Source organism: Rhamphochromis sp. 'chilingali', assembly GCF_963969265.1.
Source record: "Rhamphochromis sp. 'chilingali' genome assembly, chromosome: 20".
Taxonomy (NCBI): domain Eukaryota; kingdom Metazoa; phylum Chordata; class Actinopteri; order Cichliformes; family Cichlidae; genus Rhamphochromis; species Rhamphochromis sp. 'chilingali'.
The window spans coordinates 16182459-16187823 of NC_137947.1; positions in this window are offsets into that span (position 1 = coordinate 16182459).

Consider the following 5365-nt stretch of genomic DNA (forward strand, 5'->3'; position numbering starts at 1 on the left):
TGAGCTTATAAACAACATGAACTGTAGCTACAAACAGCAGCCTGGAGTCAAAGGCAACGTTCTTTTTATCAGCTTCATCAGATATTTTATTCATCTCTTGGAGACAGTTAAAACTTCACTCAGCAGGCTTTGAATAATAATCAGCTTTGGAAAAAAAATATACATGTAAAAAGTACATAAATCCATTTTAATTAGTATGTAAATAAGCTAATGTAAACACACAATTAGCATCAAGATAAGATATAAATTCCTCTTTCGCAGCAGCACCGCTGGAGACTTTGTGGATCAGGGACTTCACTTCTTGTCGTCTCGCTTTGTTTACACACACATCATGCAGTATTAAACATCAATGCGGTTTTATTCGCCCTGAAGCAAAACAACTCAACTCAAAGCAAGTCAAAGATGCTGGTGCCAGACTCTACACATCATTATTGTCTTTTATATTTTTAGGAAGACATCATATTGCACTATTGAGTAATCTCTCACTTGTAACAGCATAATACACATATGTTACTTCTTGCCGATGAGCCCGTGTATCTAAATGAACTAGCTGCAGTCCCACATACAGTACAAGATAAATACATATCATGGTAGAATTTACATACTGAAATGAACTGTACATCATTAGATGGCTGTTTTTCTGAGGTTATCTTGATAAGTAGCTTGACTGAGGCTCAAGTATCCAAAGTGAAGGCTACTCTCGCCTGTGATCATTTATTTGTATCTCAATGGACATCTTTTTACAATAATATATTTAATGCTTTATCATAATCTTTACTCCCCTGCCAGTCTTCATGAATCAGTCATTCCTGAAAGGACAAGCTACATTAAGTATAAAATAGCACACAGTGCTTCTTCTTGAAAATAAATGCAATACTTTTGATCAGTCTACACCAACACACATACCCACATGCTGACACACTTAAAACAAAACCAAAAGCCTACATCCATGCTAGCTGCTTTGTGGGGCTGTGCTTAGCAGCACTTAATTGGTTAAACTAATTGTTAGCATGGTAACATTCCCACAATGGCAGCGCTTAATTTTTAGTAGGTAAAATTCTTACCATAGTAACATCTAGTAATTTACACTAATCTCAAAGAAGAGATGATGTTGATGGGATTTCTGTTAGTGTTTTCTCATGAACAAATTGAAACCCGATGATGGTGCTAAATAAAAAGTTCATTTATCACAAAGTTATTACGATTCATCTTGCGGGGAACATGTTACTTGATGGAAATCTGACATTTCTTGAAGCTGTTCATTCAAAGTCATATTGTGACAGTGGACCAACTGCTGGAGGATCAGTAAAGCTATAAACCAGCATCTCCAAGCTATTTGTGCTGATTCCTATGTTTTACATATTATGATAAAATTAAAAAAAAAACATCTGTTCCTTACCAGGTTTTAAAATTATATAAATACAACCTCACAACAACACATGACATATTACACTGTGACTTTTTTTTATTTAAACACATTGCTTTCACATTGCTTCATTTGACTGAGATGAGCTCTCTTAATAATGTCAATTGGGTTAAAGTCTAGACTTGGACTGAATCATTGCAACACCTGCATTCTTTTCTTTTTCAGCCATTCTGTTGCAACGAGCTGTAGTGGGAATCAGATTTGAACAAGCTTTAGATGTCCACCAGACAGCCTGTCCAACATTTGAATCTAAAATATTTTTGATATACAGAAGAGTTCATTGTCAAGCTCATGCAAGGAGCTACAAGCTCCTCCACTGTATTAGCATGAAGTGTTCCTCTTTGGTGTCATGTATCCAAAGGACATTGTTCCGGAAGTCTTTGTTCAGATCCAGCTTTGCAAGCCTAAGCCATGCAAATTAATTTTAGAGAGAAGAGTGTTTCTCCTGGAAACCTTTCTAAATAAGTCATATTTGTTCAGCCTTTGTCTAATTTTGCTCTCCTGAACTTTAACATATAACCTGCTAACTGATGGCTGTAGTGTCCACGGTGTAACTCTTTGGTTTTCTGTAGTTTCTCTGAGTTTGGAGTAGATTTGCTGGGATCTCCAATCCTGAAAAGACTGGACGCAGTCTTTAATGCTTTCTGCTTGTGAAAAATCTAGTAGTGTGGTGGACTTGAAATAGTTTGATAATGGCCTTATAATGCTTCCCACATTGATTGGCAGCAGCAATTACTTCTTTAAGATCATTGCTGATGTCTTTCCTTCTTGGCATTGCATTAACACATACCTGAATGCTTCAGACCATCAAACTACCAAAGCATCTGCTGCTCACACTCACTGATGATCCATTAATCATGTACATTTGATTAGCAGCGCCTGGATCTGAATTCTCTAAATTCTATGCAAGCAGTGTGTTTTTTACACAGTCTGCATTAAGGATTCGTTTCTGTTAATAAACGATAACACTGCAAAGTATCTCATGTATTTCTGTTGATCTGAGGTTGTATTTTGTTTATTTTAAGACCTGCTAAAGATAAAACTTTCCATTATATCCTGACATGTGAAAGAGTGTGTACTTTCTTTTTCACATGAATGCACTGCCAAAGACTAAATGAGAGCATATGGCACTGAAGTTCTACTGGGAGTTGAGAAACAGCAAACAGAATGACAGAACTGGGAATCAGAGGGTGAATGGACACTTTGTCAGGCTACCTTTCTGTGAACTGACAAATTGTATTCCCCTAAAAAAGAGTCATTACGCCCATCACTAGTCTGTAATCCCACACATCAACAATATTTCTCCAAGAACCTTAGCCTATGTATTTTGCACATTTCCCCTGAGGATCTTTAACACCACCCTTTTCTATACCTCCTACACAAAGTGACAATATTGTTATAATTACCAACAATATCATAAGCTACATTGTTAAGACTTGTTACATATGATACTATACAGCAGCTCATGCTGTACAGACAATATGATCGTCCACTTCATACCCAGATGTAGACAGATTGTGAAAACATGTATTGATACTGGACATCAGTGATTTTGGGGGGGAAGAAAACGGCTTCATGGCAATCCCCATCCACTTGTTTGTGTGGGTAAACATTGACAAGCATGTACACTACAATTCATCTCCTGTACAGTTCATTTACACTCTGTTGCACGCTCTTTTTTTTCTTTATACATTGTCTAATGAGCTCCTTTATCTGCTTATTGGCAGTGCTGAGTCATTTTAAAGTCGATCAGTCCATCAGCCCCAGGCTGGATATCCATTCCACCGGGATGAAACATGAAGGCATCAAAAAGCACAGGAGGCTTAACACAAGCACAACTGAACTCAACTGCTGTGGTAAAAATCTCAATCAACTAGTTAATAAAATGTTATGTTGAAATTAAACTACTTACTGGAATGAAGCCAACATGTAATCGTTTCTGCAATGACTGTCCAGTGAGTAGTTTAACTCGACATGGCTCTGGTAAAAGTGCACAAGGCTATTTTCATGCAAGGGCTCTCTGCAGAGCAGTTTGCTTCTAGCCCACTGTGTTAAAGAATAATCAAAACCTACACTCTCATGGTTTATTAAGAGACATGTATGTGTTTATAAAGAAAAAGACTGAAGACGGTAAAAGATGAAGACCAACACTATGGTAACAAGAAATAAAAAATGAAAATGAACCATGGTCAAGACAAACTTTTCTGAAAGGCCTTGTCTTTTGTTGGAAGATGTGTGGGCATTGTTGCTGTCTGTTGGTAATCAGCACGCTCGCTGCATCATATAATCTTAACAGCCTCCACATATACACACACATACATATTAGTCATACAGTGTTTCATTTCCCAAAGGACAAATAGTTTTTATGTACTGTATTGTATTGTACTGTAGTGTGATATTGTGAATAAGTAGTTAGATATATGTGATAGATGATAGATGGATATTTTGTGATCAAACATAATGTTTTTTTTTTTTTATCTAAAAGGATCTACAACTTATTCTTTATCTTACAAAATGAAAGATTCTTTATTCTGCATCAACATATTGCGGTATATATCAGTTAAAGTCAATAGACAGTTCTTTAAATCCTTGCTTTTGTGTGGGTTTAGGTATTGAACTTTGTGTGGCTGGCCCTCTTGCACACATCTATACTCACATATAAATATGCATTTGCCAATAACATCCACGCTGTTTCATGCGTGGAATAGGTGTAGAGATAAAAGACCGATGTCTTTCGATTTCTTCTTCTTCTGAACCAAACATGTCAGACTGACTCTGTGGCTTCTTGAAGGTACTGCTCCTTGATGTTTGATATTTTCTTAATGATCTCTGCTAAGCTGGAATAGATGGCACAGCCTTCAAGGGCCTGAGGTTTGCTTGTTTTCTAAATGAGCTGAGGCGTAGGTCGACTCCAACTCCAAGTCTACCAGAATCTGCTTGCATGCAGGGATGCCTGGCCACAATCTACAGGTGTGTATTTGTGTATATGCACGTGTGCACTCCCCCTCGCTGATATGTGTTTTTTCGAGTGCAGTAAATGACATGGCTGTGTGCATTTCTATGTGCAAGTATGTGAATATGCAGGAAGCGAGAGAAAGAAAGTGAGAAACAGAGTGTGTTTGAGCGTGACCTACAGCTGTGATGTGGATCACTTGTATCCACTGTCGTGAATGAGAAGAATAAATAATTTAAGGTGCTCTCTGTTAGCCTTTTGATATTGAAGACAAGTGTATGTGAACGGAGCAGAGAACCAAGCAGTCCCACAGCTGGCCTAATTTGCCAGGATTCAAAGCAGCTTGACCTAAACCACCTGAGATGAATGCAGTCATTTAGCAAGAACAGACAGCTACGAGTCTCCCAGTAAGGTGGCCGTTTCCTTCCTTTCAGATTTCAGAGATGTTGCATAAAACCTAAGATTGCAATGTCAGTGCGTAAACAGACAGGCAAAGTGACCTCTCCTTGAAAAAGTCCCGCACTGAAATTTAGTCTAAGGAAGTGAAAGTCTGGAGAATCAGCTACAATGCAGAGATGGTGTGACTCATAGTAGCAGATGTGATGGAATGAGAGAAAATGTGAATGGAAAAAAATTAGAGCAAAAACAATCAATGAGTATTTTAGTTTGATAGCTCTTGGAGAGTGTAGGATATTTCTTCACAGAAACACTGGTTGCTGTGTCTAACGATTAGAGTATGTGTGGGTTCTGTTGCACTTGTGTTTATTCTGTTTTGTATCCAGGGTGTGTTTTTAAGCCAGCTCTTCTTCTGGAGGTGATACATTGTCGGCCCCAGCAGAGAGAGCATGAATGTTGTGAATCACCTCCTCGCCTTTTTCTTTCCACTCGTCCTAGAACCTGGTGCTCTCATGTTTCAGCATGCGGATGTTGGTAAGTGTGCCGCTGCCCCTGTGGTGGTATCCGTAAGCCTGGTGCTGCCCCTCCAG